Source organism: Kogia breviceps, chromosome 8 (genome assembly GCF_026419965.1).
Source record: "Kogia breviceps isolate mKogBre1 chromosome 8, mKogBre1 haplotype 1, whole genome shotgun sequence".
NCBI classification, from domain to species: Eukaryota; Metazoa; Chordata; class Mammalia; order Artiodactyla; family Physeteridae; genus Kogia; species Kogia breviceps.
In genome coordinates this window covers 45,074,710-45,094,602 of record NC_081317.1, presented here as the reverse complement: position 1 = coordinate 45,094,602, position 19,893 = coordinate 45,074,710, and the positions used below count along the sequence as shown (strand labels likewise).

The window sequence follows — 19,893 nt, the reverse complement described above, 5'->3', positions numbered from 1 at the left end:
GCATGAAATGAGAGCAGCAATTGAAATTACAACTTGTGTTAAGTTTTCATAGCTAATTTATTATATATCAAATGCTCATTTATTATAAAGATATTAATTAAAATCCAAAGATTAGATTATACTCATATAAGTACATCTAACTTTTGTTATTGGAAAAGATACTATAGCTTTTGGGGAGGATAAGGATTTAAGATGACAGACCTGGTGATCAATCTTATAGTGACAAACTTAATTATAGAACATTATACCAAATGTAAGAAAAAGGGACCCTACTGTTTAATTTTAAATATAAACAAAGCAAACAAAGTAAATTTGATGGACTGCCTGCTTTATTCACTTTTATTTTGACTCATTTTCCCTTCCACAGGGTTCTCAGCCTTCACATTTCATGTCTAGGAACTCCAACTTCGAAATGCTTCACTTTTGTCAACATTGACTCTGGAAATCTTTTATTTGGTGTCTGAAAGTAATTTAAGATCTAGAAAGTAACAATAGAGGCCAAATTCCTCAAAGAAGATTTTAAAGAGAAGAGACTCTCATTTCCAAAAAAAAAAAAAAAAACAAAAAACAAGAAGAAGATGAAGAAAGAAAAAAAGGTCGTTTATTTTCTATTAGACTAGCAGGGACTAAAGGAAGAATTTCTTTATAAAAGCAGACTCAGTGTGACTTTTGCCACTACTTCCCATATTCCCTTGTCTGTTCTATAACTCAGTGAAGGAGTCACAGATTGATTCTTTTTATGTCTCACTTGATGCTGGCAGTCAGAGAAAAGCAGAGACCTTGAAAATAATAACTACAGTACAAATTTAAGTAACAAAACTAATTTTGTTCAAAGTAATCCAACAAAAGAATTATGTAGTTAAAATATGAAAGGAGTTATAAAAAGAAGGTACTATTTATAGCTAAAATTTTTTGGGGGTAGTGATAAGGCATAAGGTTTCATTAAAACATCCTAATAATTTTTTTTAAAAACCTACTAACCACAGATAATGGATTGATCCTAAAGTACTTCATTCCAAAGTATGTAAGCCATCAAAGAAGGAAAACAAAAATAAACACAAAAGCAGATTATCTAAAGGGAAATAGCCACTATATAACTCACCTATATCTCTGTGTAAAAGAACAAATGTGCTACCAGCACCAAAACAACAAAAACTAGCAACATTTGGAGCTTTAATGAGGAAAGCTGTTTGAAAGTTTTTGCTGAAACATTATGGTTTTACCTGAGCAAACCATCTCAGTACAATGCTAAGAGGTGATCGAGCTGACTGCATCTCTACACCTAATACCTGTGAACCCAGCATTGTTTTGAGACACACACACACACTCATACACACATGCATGTATGTATCTATCCTTTAATCTGTAACTATTTAATCTTATTTTTATTAGAAACTACTTAAATTATTTAGATTGGCTAGGTAATATCCGTGACCTTAAACTACTTAAAATGGACTTGGATCTATTTGTTTAACATTAGAGTAAAAGATAATTCTAATAAAATTTTTGTGTGATAGTTGATCCAAACTTTCAAGAATATTTTTTAAGCATGACAAAAAACCAGTCATTTACAAAGTCTGGGCTTTGGACAGTGAGTTACTGACTCAGTCTTTCTGTCGTTTCCTACACGAATCATCAATTACACACATAGCTTTTGCAAACTAAGGTGGGGATCTAAACCACAGCAGGTTTTCCCATTGACCTCTCTTACTTTGCTCTCAGGCTTTGAAAAGATAATTACTCATTTACATCAAAATCCTTTTGCTGGCTTATTTGAAAAACAAGATGTTTACTTCTCTTTACAAGGTGAAATCATCCAAATTTATTGGCCTCATACATGAAAATGCTAAATGAATGAAGTCTTTGCAATCTCTCTGCACCCTTCCCAACATATCTGCGATGATGCAAGAGACTGGCCTAATGAAGGAGCATGACATAAAAAATAATTTCATTGCAGGACAGTCCAAAGTTTACATTTATTAAAAATAGTATGTTGAATTTTTTCCTCCTCAGAGGAGTGACTGTTACATACCTGTTCATGCGAGCTTTATGGTGGGAATATTTTTCTATATCTACATCTTTGTTGCCCTTCCACATGCTTACTTTATTTCCACTTTAGTAATATTTCGAGGGGTATGTGGGTAGGATGTCGGGGGAGTCCATGCTCTGAAACTTGTTACTTGTTCTTAGTTGTCAAACCTTCACTTTGATGCTCCTTCTTTCTCACCTCCCTTGCTTTGGGATATGGTAAAACTTTCTGCAGCCTTCTTTCTTCCTGACAGCCTTATGTGAATCTTGTTATCAAGTCCTCTTTGCTGCGTTCTCCACCCAATCCCACGCTCTGGCCTGATTCCAATGTTACAATCTGAACATGATCCCAACTCCTTCCCCTTGTCAAACTTTGAAGTTGTACAATAAGAACACTAACTGCCATTTACAAGTACAACTATGATTCATCAGGTTTCTAATTGTAGCCCATTTCATCTGTCTGGTGGACAATATGTCATTTATTCTGAAAGCTATTTTAGAAGTAATGAACCCTCCTTTATGATCTACTGAACCCTATATGTATACCAATCACAGTTGCCATTTCATGGTAGTTCATGGATTTTTTTCCATTTTTGGTTCCTGCTGCTCTAGACTATAAGCTCTTTGAGAACTCCATTTATTTGTTTTTATATGTCCATTAGCTAGAACTATATTAGGCATATAATAGACTGAATAAATATTTGTTGAATGAATAAATCCTCACGACAATCCTGTAATGTAGGTATCATTAACAAATTTTAAATTAAGAAACTCATGAATGGAAGATGTTAAGTAAATTTTTCCAGTTCTAAATGTAAATAAATAGTAAAACAGAGATTTAAACTTCAGGGAAGTCTGCCCCTGTGACTTGCTCTTTCTAGCATCTTGTTATACCCTGTCTGACCTCAGATTCTGTTTTCATTATTCACAGAATTGGGTTTATATTGACAGTGTTTTCATTGTTGCTGTTGATTTTATTTTTATCCCCCATGAAAATTCAAAATAGAAAATGATGATCTTTTAATTAAATAAGAAAAACTTTATTTGAATGAGAATAATTTGCTTTGTATTTTCTGAATGAGGTTTATTATTTGGATGAGATCAAATTAGACAAGTGATCATAAATACTGAGAAAGATAAATTAGAAATGAGATGTGCAACACTGTACTTAAGATAAGAGTTCATGATCCTAATGACACTATTATTGAAAAGAGAAGAAAAAGAGGTGCTGAAATTAGCCTAGTAGCCAGCATTATTTTCTCCTAGGAGAAATACTCCTAAAGCATTTACTGTGACTCTGGAGCTGTTGTTTTGCTTTGTTTTTATTGCTGCTCTTTCCCCCACCCTTCAAAATGGGGCTATAGGGAAATGTTATTACAACTTATTCAGTTTAGCTGGGCTTCATTAAAGGCTAATCGGCCCATGTAATCTATTTTATACGTTTCTGTACCATTTGCTGAGTTGTATCTTCTCAAAATAACATTTTTAATATCTTCATCAATAATAACCACAAGTAAACTTGTGAACTTAATAAAACATTCAATGTTCATGTCCCCAAGCATTCATGAAAATAAGAAAATAACTTCCCAGGGAATACCACAGAGAGAGTAATTCTGTCTGTATTTTCTGGATAGTGGTAAGGGGTGGCAAGCTAGTCTGAACAAAAATGAATAGGATGCTGACACATGACATGTACTTTTGGAAATGTTTTTCAGTTTAAGCCTTCTTTTAATAAGCACATAAAGCTTCCTTCACAGGATATTTACTCCCATAATTCTCCTTACATGGACCCAGTATTGGAGAGAATATTGTTATTCTAGAAACAATACTCCAAAATGTTTAGAGGTAAAGATGCTGAGAGCAAAATGAACTTTTGACCACAATCACAGAAAAGTGTGTAGAAATAAAGATTTTGCCACATAATATAATCATTGAGCTGTAATAAAATGAATCCCCCTCCCCCACTTCTCCTTCCCTCCCCCTTTTCCTCACTCACCCTCTTCTCTATTTTTCCATAGATAAGAGCTAGTATACACGGGTAAAATGCACTAAGTGCATACATACCTTTATATGTGTTTCTGAAATCACTAAGCCAGAAGGAAAAATGAGTCCTTGCATGTGTATATGGAAAAAAGTGGGTGGAGGGAGAAAGTAAAAAAAGAGTGCAAGGGACAAGAAATTTAATTATACCAAAAAGAAAAGAAAATAGGTAGCATGTACAGATAGGAAATATCTATAACTATAGTTTCCTTAGATATTGGTTATTCTGGAAATCTATTTAGCACTAAACATTGCTTTCCTGATATTTGGCAAACTTCTGATGCTGTACAATTTTCACATTGAAAGTGTTTTTCAGATGTATTAAAATAGTTTATCTCTCTTTTCTAATATTGTGATAGAATTTTACCTTAAAAAATATATATATAACTGCTTAGCTACATGTCTCCTAATTTTCGATTGTTGAGGGACAATCTCACTTTTTTCTTAAAAAAAAGACCTATGGACTCAAATAAAAGAGAATTTTGAGGTTCCTTTCACTTAGCTCTAGAGAGATGTTTCCTTCCATGAAAAGTTTAGAGTCTGTCAATAGACTCTATTATTTTCCCTGCATACACCATTACTAACTGACTATGTTAGTGTACTCAGGCTCTGTTCATTTTTCTTCATTCTTTTTTTCTCTCTGTTCTTCAGACTGCATAACTTCTATCAGTCAGTCTTCATAGAGTTAATCCTTTCTTCTGTCAGTTCAAAACTATTCTTGAGCTCCTCTGGTGAGTTTTCCATTTCAGTTATTGTACTTTTCAATTCTAGAGTTTCCATTTGGTTCTGTTTTATAATGTCTATGTCTTTACGGAGAGTCTAAAAGATGAGACATTATCATCATAACTTCCTTTACTTCCCCCTGAGCCTGGTTCTCTTTAGTTCTTTGAATGTATTTGTAGTGGCTCCTTCGAAGTCTTCCTCTGTTAAATCTGACATCAGCACCTTCTTATTGGCAGTTCCTGTTGCCTGTTATTTTTCCTGTGTATGTATCACACTTCCTTTTCTTATTTCATGTTTCATAATATTCTGTTAAAACTAGACATTTTAGTCCATTTGGATAGAGCCTGTTGTTGTTGTTTATTTTTGACTGGCTGGACTATTTTAGTAAAGTCTATGTACCACCACCCCAACAGTGTGAAGCTCTCATGTTGCTCATCAGTGGGCACAGCCTTTGCCATGCACACAGTCACCTGGGGTAACAGTGGTTTTAGCAAAATTCTCTTTGACAACCTCATTTCCTGACCACACTCAAAGTTAGGTTCCGCCAATTGCCAGCTGATTGCTCCAATGTTTTTGACATTACTTGACATAAATTGCTCCACAGTCTGATCCACTTAACTTTGCTCTCCTTTGCAGGGTTAGTTTTTGAGCACAATGTTTAAGGATGTTCTGAACCAAGGAGGGGTCTTCTTAGCTATTTATTTCCCTTTTTCTCTCTTTTAAACTAATGGGCTTCTAGTTTACTTTTTGCGCTCTCATGAACCTCCTAATTGTTTTTCAACAAAACCTCTCCATGTCTTTTTGTTTTGTTTTGTTCTCTGAGAGTAACTATAGGTTTGAACTTCCCTAAGACTCTGTTTCAAATACTATCAGTTCCTTTAAAGTAAACCTAAGAGCCTGTTATACTTAAGGTTTACACCCACCTCTGGGAAAAACATCTCTGAGCCATGGCTCTGGAGCTAGAGGTAAGAAAAGTGGCTCATTTCCCTAAATGACACCTATGCTTTAGGAACATGGCACTGGGCAGGAACAGTAGCTTCTGGCCTTCTTGGCTTGCTGACCCCAACATGAAATTTCCTTCCTGTTAACAAGCTGGGGCAAGGGTGACCAGGCCCTACTATTATCAGAATGAGGCACCTTAAATAAAGACCGTCCTGTGAGTGGAGGCTGAACACAAGAGGGAGTCTCCAACCTCTCTAATGCACTCATCTGGAATTTAGCTTCCTCCATAGTGATGAAAAGTACTGGCAGATTGCCCCTCCTGGGAAGATACTGTAGCCCTTGAGAAGGAAGAGAGGGAGCTCTGTATTCTTGGCTGCTCCTGCCTGGAGTGGAATTTCTGTCACTGTGTGCAAAGGGGAGAGAGTATGAGATAGATGGGGGGGGGGGTTGCAATTCAAATTGCAATTATTATTGAGTTGAAGTAGATTTTCTTGAGTAAATGCTTCCTTATTTGATATAAGCCCATAAGAAAATTTCCAGAGAAATTTTAATTTTTTCAATACTTTTCACCAGTTATACTTGTTTTGCTTAAGAGTGGTCCACAGGGATCCTCATGCTCAATTCCAGAAGTGGAACTCTATAGCTCATATAATTTGTGTTCAAAATAAAAGGTATCTTCTAAAATATTTCATCATTGTATGTTATTTACAATAGAACTGATACCCAAGGAAGATTCATAATTTTCTAAGTGAAAAACTAGTGAAAGAGCAAGAACTATAATCCAAGTTCTCAGTCCATCAGTGTTTTCACTTCACTATATGTTGATTTAAACTTGAGACTGCCCAAAATAGAAAATCATTCCCTTTAAAAATTATACATTTTAAGGAAGATTTTATTGTTGTTAACTACAATAAAGAGTCTCCATTTAGAGACGGAGAGAGGCAGATTCCAATATAAACTAAATATTCTAAAGATTTGCAGGGACATAATCTGATTATTGAGTACACTAATCCCCTATGTAATATTCTCTCTTGTTTACATTACTATTTTATAATGATGATATTGGTTTTTTTGTTATTGTTTTTAATGAGACTAATTCTAATTTTGTTGTTCCAAAGAGACGTCTAATGAGTTCTTTCTGAAATACAGTAATTTATGAAATGCATTGTCATACAGGAGTGCTATCCTACTTGTTTTCTTCAAAATCTCCAAGGAAGTCTCCAAATAGAATGGAAAAAAATTATTGAAAGAGGATAAATTTATTATGAAGACTGAAAGATAATATCAACAATAGTAAAAGTCATAACAGTTGTGAATTTTGGCTGTGTAAATGGACTATACAAAAACATGTAGATAAATAGAGATGTTGATGCAAATATATCTGTAGATCAGTGCTCCTCAACTAAGGATGGTTTTGTCTCCTAGGAGACATTTAGCAATTAGGCAGAAATCAGGAGTGCTGCTATATATCCTGCAATGCACACAGTATCCCCTCACAACAAAAATAAATCACCTAGCCCCAATGTCAATTGTGACATGGTTGAGAAATCCTGCTACAGATCATTTTAAGTTCAAGCAGAGGTCCTATTACAATATTGCCATAAATGTATTCAACTCATATTTCTTGCAGAGACCATGGATCAAGCACTGTCCTAGGCTTTTGGGAATTCAGTGATGAGTATGATATGGTCAGTTCCTTCATGGAATTCACAATTTCATAAAGAAAACTTTGCAGAAAATCAGCTGTGGGGAATCTGAGTCAGAAGGTAAGAGCACAGAACAAGGACTATAAAGCTCTTACAGTTCTTACTTCTTTCTACTGGAATTTCTCTTCAGTTTTATGATCACTTAGGTCAAGAACTAAGAGCTTAAATTTCAATCTTTTATGACACAAGATATTAAAGACGAAAAAGAGGTCTTGTTTTGAGCCTAAATTCTGTCCACTCTGAGTAAAGCAAAATTTTGGATCTATCTAGATGATTAGAAGACCAAGCACAGTGGACTTAATTTTTACATTTAACAAGTAATTTTATTTTCACAATTAATAGAAAAGCATTCTAAAGGGACTTAAGTGGGGAGGGGGAATGGTGTACAGATTTTGGTTCAACAACAATGTGCCAGAAGCAAAGTGTGATTCCAATTTCCCTTAAACCTCATCATTATGGACTGATTTAGAAGCTCAGCGAGAGGGATGAAATAAGAGTTAGTAAGAACAATACAAACTATTTCTCTGTAATGCCTAGGGACAACATGGTGGCAGTGTTAGAAGTCTTAGAAATTGCTCTAAAAACATTCCGTAGCAGTATTGGTAACAGCAGTGATCTTACTCAGGTCTAAATTGTGACAATAGTTAGCACAGTTTTAACTTTCACTTCTACAACTGATATGAATATACCTCCTGTAGATTAGAGAATGAGATGAGAAATCTATCAGATGGTCTGTAGTAGATGAAGAATTGTGTAATGACTCCAAGATTCTGAGGAGGAGAAATGGAATTTCTAAGGAATAGTAAGGCAAACAAGTTAAACACTCTTTTTAAGCTATTATTGTAGTCTTGTTTTACTTCCTGACTCATGCAGTGTGAGAAACATTTATTTAATTTTTTTTTTTTTTTTTTTTTTTTTGTACGCGGGCGTCGCACTGTTGCGGCCTCTCCCGTTGCGGAGCACAGGCTCCGGAAGCGCAGGCTCAGCGGCCATGGCTCACGGGCCCAGTTGCTCCACGTCATGTGGGATCTTCCCGGACCGGGGCACGAACCCGTGTCCCCTGCATCGGCAGGCGGACTCTCAACCACTGCGCCACCAGGGAAGCTCTATAATAAATAGTCAAAGAAATGCCTATGCTTCCAAAATCATCTTAATTAGAAAGGTCCTTTGGTATATCCTTCTCAACTTCATAATTTCACTTTCTATTTTACACTGAGAAAACATAGCCTACAATTTGAATAGAAAGAGACTTAAGGGAAGAACTGAAACTATAGCATCAAAGAACAATAACTGTATAATTATATACAGTTATTAGATGCATTTTTTAAACCTTCAAAGACAAAAAAAAATTGGTCTCTGCCTTAGAGGCATCAGAATTAAGTTGGGCAGGTGGGCAAATAAACAAATTATTACAATCAAATATGCTAAGATTTAGGATAGATGAACATATAAGCTTTCATTGGCAGTAGAAGAAAAGGGCACATAATCAATCCATGCTGGTATTTCAGAAAAAAGTTTCCTATAGGAGATGATTTTTGTGGCCATTTCAGAAAGACAAACAAGAGTGACCCAGGTAAAGAAGAGAATGAATGACCTATGCAGAGAGGAAGCAGCAGATGAAAATACATAGAGCTTGAAATATCATGACTCTTTCTGAAAACTCCAATTATAGTAGATTCTTATGTTTGTCCAGGACAGGCTGTTCTTTGCAGATTCTCTGGTTTGAGTCTGAAGGTCAGAGATACTTTTTGAACCATGCCATGAGAATTTTGATGGGAGGAATATTTAAGTTTAATTGCTAGAATCATTAGAATAAAGCTAATGCAATTGATGCGTTACCCTTTAATAAAAGCACCTGCTTTAAAGTAATCCTTCTAATTCCTGTTCATCAAATTTCATAAGATATTATCTAACTCTGAGATGGTCACTAAAGAGATTTTTGATAACAAAGCGGTGGCATTCATTCATTCTTCTGTTCATATTTTCAACAAATGTATATTTACTATCTATACTATTTTTATCACCTATTTTTTAAAAATAAAATCAACACCCAAATATTTCACATCAGAGAGGGCCTATCATGAGAAAAGATAAAAGACCAGAATGTCTATAATATCTACATTTTTCAGCAGATATTTATATAAACACACTCAAATAAAATGACTTCACTATTTGCACAATCATATTTATATATGTCATCCTAGTATCTAAATATGGGTTTCTAGGATAAAGTTATAAAATTATTCCCTATCCTAGAGTTAGCAATGGGTCACAACGTCACACAAACAATTCCTCTGGAATAAGCAGATCCTGCCAAATTCAAAGTTTAGAAATTTCAGTAATTTTTATCTCCTAGAGCTTGCGACAGATATTAAACTAATCAGCTGAAGATAAGAGAAAAGTTGCCATGGCCACTCACTAGGGTAGCGGGCTAGAAAAACAATTCAGAGAACAGAGATGGAGCTGCAGAAGGTACTCTTTTGTTACACGGGTTCCACTGACGGCTATGTGACTGTCGGTGCAGTTCTCAGCCCTTGGGCTTTTCTGCTGGAAATGGACGCGCTCAAACATGTTTTGCTATCTATAAAGCAGGCACTTACTGGCCTCTTTCCACACAGCAACTTTTCAATGTATCTTGTCTCTAGGCAGAGCAGTCTAGTGAAATTCATTAATTTAATATTCATAGAATCATCTAATGCTGAAATTGGAAGGAATTTTAGAGGTCAGATAATCTTTCACTATTTATGGACTGTTTGCCTTGCAGGGAATATACTGGGAATGTTCTCTCTGGCCACCCTTCTGCGATCTGAGAAGCAGATTCCAATCTGAGTGCCATTATAAGATTGTATAAAAAGAAAAACTTGATGGCTAGACTGCTGATGCTTAAATCCTGGCTCTGACTTGACTTCTGTGTCATTTTGGACAAGTTCATTGCTCTGTGCCTCAGTGTCCATATCTGTAAAATGGGATGTTAATAATACCCAACTCATGGAGATGTAAAGTTTTTTAGAGTATTTCTTGGCACTCAGTAATGCTCAATGAATTTTAATTACTATTTTCATTAAACTCTGCTCAACATAATATTTCCTCTTTCTCACAGCTATCACTTCTAACAAACTCTCAGTATTCTTTTACAACATCTCACCATGAAAAAAAGGATAATAAATGCTTGCTCTCTTTTGCCTACTGTTTAGGAAAAATATAAAGTTATCTTGTCAGGTAAGTTTACCTTGCTGGAAGTTGTATTCAATGACAGAACAACATTTTCTAAAAATCCCAGAAATCAACAACTTTTGGTAAGAATATCTCAGAGGCATCCTAGTTATGTTATCACCGTCCAATATTTTTGAACATTTTATAATCACTTCCAATTTTTATATGTTCTGCAATGTCAAATATTTGTGTGAATGGTGAAATTCTAACTTAAAAGCAGTGAATCTGACATTGTTTTCATTAAATAGGAAGACAGTGGGAGCAGGGGCCACCTGTATTTCATTCACTGCTGTGTATATAGTAGTGTACCTGTATATAGTAGGTTCTCAGTAAATACTGTTGAAAGAGTGACCTAATTAGTTATTAAGATGTAAGATATACATTTTGTAATAATTAAACATGAATAGAATCAGTAAACATGTATTTTACTAAAGAGAACTGGCACGGGCATGATAAATTGCTATTGTCATCAGAATGCAGATATTAAAAAGCCAATGTGTCATTTAAAAAAACCTATTAAAGTTTTAGCGGGAAAATCATACTTAATACCCTCTACATATTTATTGGCTAAATAATGTGCATATTTTAATTTCCAAATGGTTTACTTTTGATTGCTGAGCAGCTACATGTGCTCTATGCATTCTCTAAGCTATATATTTTTAACAATGGATATATGAATGTAAAACATATCTTCAGCTAGTAGCAAATGGAATTTTTTTTCAATATTCTCATCTTAATTATAGATTCTAGTAAACATACTTATTTGAGGCTTAACCAGGTGACAGATTCCATTTGTCTGTCCTACAAAGCTGAGTAAATTCTTTCAACTTTTCAAACATCACAATTTTCTCCTCAATGTCTTAAACTCAAAAATGTCCAGGCTAGAAATTTTTTCTGTGAGTTCCTTATAGAGACACATGCTACTTTTATTTTCTATAAATGATTACCTGATGGAGTAATCTTATTATCCATGCTTCTTTTAACACTTTGCTCTTTTATCCTTCATTCTTTTATAACCTAGTATGCTAATGTATACTTTTATACTTCAGAATCTTACCATAATATTAGAGACTATAAATCAGGATTAGACACCTTCATGCTATGTTCACAAATATATAATTTGTAGCTGTTATCACATTAATATATTTGTATATTTACTATCCTATTTGATTATGATAAACATTCTACCGTGAAAGATATATAGATACATGTTTAGCAAATACAAATACATACATGCAAAGCCACAGATGCAATTTTTTTCCTATGACCAAAGAAGACAACTGCGTTTACAAATACCTTCAATTCTATTTTTTTTAAAATACAAAAAACTTGAGTTGTTATTGCTTTCTCTTATTCTACTGTTTCCTAGGTACATTTTACTCCTCTGGTTCATTTTGACATAATAACTACTTTGGTTCGATTTGGTTCGAATCATTCTGCCATCTCATGTGGTCTGTATCCACAAGGATGTATTCTTTTATCATATTCTTATCCTGTCCTTGTATATTTTAATTACTCTTCATATTTCTTTAACCCCTAACTTGAATAGTCAATCTCTCATTACTTGGAGGCATAAAAACATATCATATATATATATATATATATATATATATATATATATATCCTATAATTTATACTGTGAGTTTTTCAAGAACAGGGTTTTTCACAGTCTTTTGTACTTAGCCTTGTCATCATATCAGAGACACTCAGTAACCTCAATGTACATGGTGCAGAAGTTCTATTTGAGACACTATTGGCATCCCATATAAAATTTTATTGGAATTATTCTTACCTTTAAAAAATATGTTTCTATTCTTCTTTGTTTTTGAATGATGGAAATAATACATACTATTGTATTATTATAATATCTACTGCAATTTTAACATAAAATGAATATAAAGCAGAAAGCAAAAGTCATTAGTAGTCCCATCTGAGCCCCCTACTTCTACAGACAATTAAGTCTAATAAATTGAAGTAAAATTCTTCCAGAAATTTTTCCCCACCTAAAATAATTCTATAAAGAAATTTGTTTTATATTTTGTGTGTGCATGGGTTGGGATGAGGTATCCTTGTGTGATCAGATTAACTGTCTTCTCCTTCATGCATTAAGAACTGTATTCTTGGCTACTAGGCCCTCACTACGTTCCTGACTCTAAGCCTGGCTGACATTTAGGTACAAAAGGCTGACATGGAAAGAGGCTTAGATGCTGGCATATGTTGAACACAGGTAAGGAGTGTGAGATTATCAAAGCCTGAGTAAATATAGGTAATTGGACACTCGCATGTGCTAAATCACACAAAAAAAGTATTTATATTTCTCTTTGGTATTTTAGTTTCTCAAAAAGTAAATGTACAATTATCAGTTAAAAATAAGAGTTTCCCATCTTGAAAGAAAATCTAATTGTCCTTACATGTAAACCATTAATATTTTATTTGTCACATAGATACATTTTTTCATTATCTTTCCCCAATCGAGACTCTTTTCAGGAAGGTCTTGATTTTAACGTAATAATAGTATGTACATTGAATACCATGTAGATTTTTAAATATACTGCTCTTATTTCAAAACCAATTATTGGTTTTATTAAAGTAATTTCAGTTAATTATACTGCAACCATGCCAATCATTTAAAAAGTCTTTATAGCTCAAACATTAGCAATCATTAATTACTTTACACACACTAGCTGGCCAATTTTAAATAATTTACATGCATATTTGACTCAGTAACATCTTTGACATATTGAAGTCGATTTTTTAATATAAAATGGAAAGAAGTCATTAAAATTTTTTAAAAGCCTTTAACATTTTCAAGAAATGCTTACACAATATTCCAGTTGTAAATAATTAAAAGGAAGAAAGCTATTTACTCTATACCCCTAATTTTCCATGGTAAATAATTTTATATATGAAATTTATTATCTGAATATAAGATGTTTCCTAAATATGTGCTGAAATATATATTTTGAACCTTGGTCTCCCTGATGTTAAATATTTGCACTTTTACCTATGCTAGCCTGTTGCATACTATTTATATCCTAGTCTATGACAGATAATAGAAAGAGGTCTTTGAAAGAACTCTAAGAATAACCTTTAAAACAATATATGTAGAGAAAAATATTTCAATAAATTTTGGAATGAAAAATCCTCTTTTTCTAGAAGCATTTCACTTAAATTTCTTCACAAAGACAATTGTGTCTGCTCTATAATATTTTCTAACTTAGAAGGAATTAAAATTTAATAAATGTTTAGGTTTATATAATGATTAATATACTTTTACCAAAAAAGAATATTAAATGTCTTTAAATTTCATTTAAAAGTCATATATTAAAACTCTTTACTTCAGATATATTCCTATACTAATAATTAAAAAGAGTTGATCTTGCAACATCTAAGATCTAATATTTCTTGGTTATTTTCAAAACCTATTCACGGAGGTTCTAGGGTCTAAGAACTGATATTAACATTTTCTCCTTCAGCCCTTGCATTTCGCAGCCTTTCTTCTTATCCTTACCTAGCCATATTTTATGAGACAGTGATAAGCTCCTGTACCATCTACCAAGACTGAGATCTGTTTAATTCAGGAAGTTCCATTGACTTACAGAGCTGCAAGCCCACATAGCATAACTCATGGAATACTTAGCTACAATGAATTCCTACAAAGGATTTTCTTTGGAAATAAATATCAAGAATCACAATTACTAGTATTATTTCAAAAGAATAATATAAAAAGTAAGATATTTGTCAAAAACTTGATGTATATTGTCTTATCCTCACCATGAGGGTTAAGGTCACAATGTAGGTTAAGCATTAACTCCATTTTATAGAAGAAAAAAAAAAAAAACACTTCTGAATCTAACAGGTATAAAATGACTTAGTCAAAATCACATGATTCCATAAAGCACAGAATATTTTAAATCCTAGTTCTGTATTATTCCAAAGCTTATGTTCTTTTTGAGATGTTATGCTACTTTTTGAAAATAGGCTAATAATTATTTAGCCTAAAGATGACATATCACATATATTTTACAGATCACCACATTTTTGATGTTCGACCATTGACTTCTTTTTAACCCTCAATGTTTTTTTCCCCCCTTTGGCCCCACTCTGGACAGGCTTATAAAAGAGCTTGCACATACTTCCTCCTTTGGAGCAGGTGGGAATTTTAAATCTCACGTCTCCTGCCTGGCTGTGAGAACTTTCCCCTAGTTACACCCTTTAACAACTATAAACCCACTTCCTCTGCTTTGCCCAAGCCACCTCCTACCTGTTTCCACAAACTGATTTCACCAGGAGTCCCTCATGTGAGGACGTTCTATCAGATTCTCTTGGTGTGTGAACTGTCTTCAGGTTCAACATATGAATGAAGTTTGGAGGTTGGGGTCCATCCTGCAAAACAATGAAATATTTATAACTCTACAAAGAAGCTTCCAGGTCAGTTCTCAACCAAATTAATAGTACTCAGAGATTCCAAGGAAAGTATCCAAAACATAACTTGTTTGTTACAAGTAGCTGAGATATAGCAATATTCCCCATAGGTAAAATTTTGTAAACTAAAAGTTTGATGCTTGATCCATTTTCCCATTTCATAATTTCATTGGACACTGTGGTGAACAAGATAACAGGCAGGAACTAAATGCTATTCGCTATTCATCTTTAAATATTCTTTGTGTCTAATATACAATAAGAATCTAATAAAAGCTGTTTGAATAATAAAGTAACAAATAAACATTATTGATTATTCTACTTACATTTATTCTTAATAAAATTGGTATACATTGTATAGGTCTAGTCAAGTAAGAATCAACAAATCAGATTGACCATGTTCATACATTTTAGATTTTCAAAATATAAAAAAATAACATTTTCTGAAAATAGTAAAAGAAATGATGAATATATTCACAATCTAAAAATATATATCCATGTGGAATTATCATTTAAAAGGAGGGCAAAATCCAACAAAGAATGTCAGAGTATGGGTCAATAGAGGTTTGAAAATGATACTGATGCTCCATTATCAACACGGAGATATAATTGTGTTATTAATAGGCTAAATCAGGTTATGACCCCACTGATTAAAATAATTAGATGTCTTAATTAGTTATACTATTAATTAACTCTGATCCTCTATTAAGAAATTGAGAATAACAGCATTACATTTATATTCTAACTCTAAAACAAACAAACCAACAAATACGCAAACTGGAAGAATTGATCATTTTCTGTCAGCTTTTCCTAGTTTTGTACTGATCAAAGTGAAAGAAAATAATCTGTTATAACACAGCTTGTACATGTATCTCTTTGGGGTTTCATGCATTTGCACAGAGTTCTTTTCTTCAGGGAGTAGTGCTTTTTTTAAAACTGTCTCTGCTGTAAATGGTACAGATATTAATCAGTATAATGCCCCTGGTAAATCACCTTGCAGTAAAGATTAAACTTGTACAATGTGTTTTCAAATTAACACTAACCTTTAATGAGAAAACTAAAATTCTTTAAAGATCATAATTTTCTGGTTATTTTCATAGCTCCTGTTCAAAATACATATAGTCTGCATGAAGAAATGGAGAAGAACTCTCTTGCAATATATCTAATATAATCCTTACAGTGCTAATATAAAGAGTAGAGTTCCCGTGCAATAAATGCATTAGAAATATGTGGAGGACAAAAAAAAAAAATAAAGTATTACTTCCTAACACACTTATTTGATCCCCAGAACAGTGTGGAAGAGACTTTTTAGTTTGAAAGTGAATTTGCAAATGTGGAAGTGAAACTAATCAAAGGCCATTAACTCAAACCTTCTTGTCTATTTGAATGCTGCAACATGAAAACAACCACAATAAATGGAATTTGGAATTAATAGAAAGAGGGAAAGGAATTAGGGAACAAAAAGGAGAATTCTTTTTTTTTTTAAGGTGTGGTAATCAGTGGCTCCTGACATTTGGAAGGTGCTGGTCCTATAATATTTAACATTATGCTACTTGATTCAAGATTCTTGAGAATCTTTATTACTGGGATGTCTTGTCAGCATTGAAGTCCTGGAAATGCAAACGTAAAGTCTTACTAAACTAAGAGACATGAACCCAAGGGTCAATTCCTTTTAACTAGAGACATGAACCTAAGCTCAGTTCCTCAGGTTTTCAGGGCAGTGTTTGTATTAACAGAATCTGTTGAGGCTTCTTCCAATATGATTAAAAAGAGTCTTAAATCAGAGTTATTTCCAGTTCTTGGCTAAAGGTCACACAAAGAGTCCATACTTTATCCTTCTGTACTTGTTAGTAATAAATTTGGTTACAGTGCCTTAAAACTTTATAATAATACATTAGGTAACTGTGAAAGCTTTTAAGTATCTTTTGTTCTCTCAGTTTTCATTGTTGATTATGGATGATAAGAACAAAGGTGTCTTTTGATTGAGCAAAACCAGACAAACAATAAGAATGTGTTCGTGTTCATTTGAATGATACGATTGTATAAAATCCTCATTTGCCAGTGTTCAAATACCCATGTGCCACTTTTATAGATTTTTGCCAGAATTATGAGGTTGGCAGATGGGACATGTACCAGAGAGACAGCCTCAAGAATTGTGAGTGAAAATGCCGAACAGATACCAATTTAAGATTACAGCCAAATTTGTCTGTTATGGGGAAAACTGAACAGTTTGGGCCAATGAATTATGTCAGCTGACTTGATCACACTGGAAGAGGGCATGATATAGTTTGTTTAATACTGTTATGGCCCCGTTTTGAGGTCCTGACTCAGTTTCTCTTTCTGAGCAACTGGTTAATTTCATACCCCCAATTACTCACCTTACTGGGTTCTCATACTCCAGGCCACCACATACCCTGCTTGGATCAGGTACCAGAAAACTAGGACAGTCCCTGTGCCCCAGAGCCCTTTAAATTATTTAAATCAGTCAATCCATATGGTGCCCATGAAATCTACCTAATGTCACCCTACTTGCCATATATAAGTTGTCCCCTCATTTCCAGCTTGCTGTTACCTTATTCCCAGGTTGACTGCCTATGTGGCCCTTAGGGACAGCCTTCTCTTGTTCAGTCTTTCATCTATCTTGAGTGTCAGTGTGTTGTGTCCACCATCAAAAGAATCTTTAAATTTTATAAAACAGAAGGTAGAATCCTTATTTTAGGAATGCCAATGAATTAATTTATAAGAATGTAGTCATTGATTATTCTTGAATAAAAACATAAACAAAGAACACTGAAAAATCTCTAAGGCTTTTGAATCAAATTAAAATCAATGAAATCATATAGCATATATCATAAACTGACACATCACCAACTGTCACTTTTTATACCTGAGTAACAAGTAGAATAAAATCCAGAAACAAGAATTAATTGGTAAATAGTACCTAGTCTTTGGATTTCAACGTGAATATTTTTCTTTTCACATGAGAAGGCTACTAATGCATACAAATTATGACAATTGAACTATGTTTGGAAAACAAATAATTCTCACAATTTTGAGTTTATTAAAATTTAGAGAATGCCAAAGCTTAATTTCTTTTGTTAATCATTTTAATCTCTCTTTATAAGGAGATGGAAAAAACTTTGTGTTAACTGGGTCATTCGAGGAAAGTCCATACTCATATTATTCTTATTATTATACTTGGTGTAACCTCAATCATTTATATTAATATTCATCTTAACCAAAGTAATCAACTTTTGTTTCCTACAGACACAGATACAGTGAAAATTAAATGACAAATCCATAAACTCTTTACCTTTATGAGCAGATATTTCTTATAACTTTCAAAAATCCTACTGTAGCAAAAAAAGGTGATAGATATATAACATCTTGCAAAAGCGTTTTCACATTCTATATGGTAAAAATAGAGTATATTATGTTTAATGACCAAAGCTTCTATTTTTTTCTTGCTCTTAAATTACCAGAGAAACCAAAGATTATTTATTAACACAACTTAATATTAGTCTAAGGTTTTAAATTTAATTAAGAATTTGGAAATTGTAATTAAAGTCAAAACATTAATCCCTTATTATTCCTAGCATTATTAGAAGTTATGGGATTTAACATTTTAAGAGATATCACAAACTAATTTCTTTATGAACCATTTAATAATTTGAAATATTACACTATTGTGGGAACAATGCTAGCTTCTTTGACTCAAAAACAAATGTTGGAAATTTTTCAAAGAAATCATGGAGGTTTAGACATAATCTTGTATAAACTGGGATATTTTGTTGGTATTAATTTACATAGTAAAACGTGGAAAATGACATGTCCATTACTTAACCTGTGTTATTCACTTAACAGGAATATTACATGTTCTTAGTTTAAGACAATTTACAAGCTTATGTGTTTATAAAGCTAAATTTTAAAGACTCCTTAAATCATATTTAAGCTTTCTTCTTCATTTTGTAGAACATTGTGATCAAGGCCATTGCTCAATTACTTTTCTAAGTTGCAGAGGTTTTTTTCCAAAAGCTCACATAATTTAAGCAAAATAAATTCAGTTTAGTAATTTTTCTTTCTTTTCTTAAAGACAATTTATCTACACTATATATTTTTAGAGTGAACACATGATAAAAAAATTTGATTAATTAATCTCCAAAATTTCCCAAGAGAGGGGATAAAGTAGAAGAGAAAAAAAATAAAAAGAAGTCTGAAGGAGCTGGTTTCAGACAAATATGAAATGATTATTGTCAAAAGTTATTTATCTTCCCTCTGCATGAGGGAAAGAAAGATTAGATGCGGGAAACCTCTTCTGATACACACAAACACACACACACACAGCCACACAAGTCATTACAGCTCATTTAAATAAAGTGACTCTCATAAATATTCTCTTTTAGATAAACAAAACTATAGATGGTCTCCTCCTTTTTGTGCTAAGTTGTCTCTAAAACGAAAAAGCGTGTTTATATCAAAAATTCCTCAAAGTGACTACTGTAATTCTAGATTGTCCTTTATAAAATCCTTTCAAAAATTAAAATTTTTGTGCTATTGGCACCCATACAAAGGCAGATGGGATCTAGCTAATGGCAAGCTTATTAAATAATGGTTGCCCTCTGCTTCTTTTGGTGAAAAACAGACATTACTAGCAAGAGTCCTCTGAAAATCAAAACCAATACTGCACTATTATCTACCTCATAAGAGCTCTTAGAAATGACAAAACCAAAACAGTAGAAATTATAGAGAATTATTCTCTGATTATACTACATTTAAAACTATAAAGAAATTGCAAATGTAGCAATAAAAGTACCTAGAG

At 33.2% G+C, this 19,893-nt stretch overlaps 1 long non-coding RNA gene across 5 annotated transcripts in view; it reads right to left on the bottom strand.

Moving 5' to 3' along the window:
- The window catches only part of LOC136794663 (uncharacterized), a 1,213,806-nt gene that overhangs the window by 336,960 nt on the left and 856,953 nt on the right, over positions 1 to 19,893 (bottom strand). For all 5 annotated transcript variants that reach the window (XR_010841734.1, XR_010841738.1, XR_010841735.1 and 2 more), the window contains one exon: positions 14,917 to 15,038. This is a non-coding gene — a long non-coding RNA (uncharacterized lncRNA). The remainder of the gene's footprint in view (positions 1 to 14,916; positions 15,039 to 19,893) is intronic.